Source organism: Colobus angolensis, unplaced genomic scaffold (genome assembly GCF_000951035.1).
Source record: "Colobus angolensis palliatus isolate OR3802 unplaced genomic scaffold, Cang.pa_1.0 Scaffold576, whole genome shotgun sequence".
NCBI classification, from domain to species: domain Eukaryota; kingdom Metazoa; phylum Chordata; class Mammalia; order Primates; family Cercopithecidae; genus Colobus; species Colobus angolensis.
In genome coordinates, this window is record NW_012119332.1 from 719,513 (window position 1) to 719,809 (window position 297).

Below are 297 nucleotides of genomic sequence, written 5' to 3' on the forward strand. Positions count from 1 at the left end.
CTACCAACCAAAAAAAGTCCAGGACCAGACAGATTCACAGCAGAATTATACTGGAGGTACAAGGAGGGGCTGTTACCATTCCTTCTGAAACTATTACAATCAATAGAAAAAGAGGGAATCCTCCCTAACTCATTTTATGAGGCCAACATCATCCTGATACCAAAGCCTGGCAGAGACACAACAAAAAAAGAGAATTTTAGAACAATATCCCTGATGAACATCCATGCAAAAATCCTCAATAAAATACTGGCAAAACGAATCCAGCAGCACATCAAGAAGCTTATCCACCATGACCAA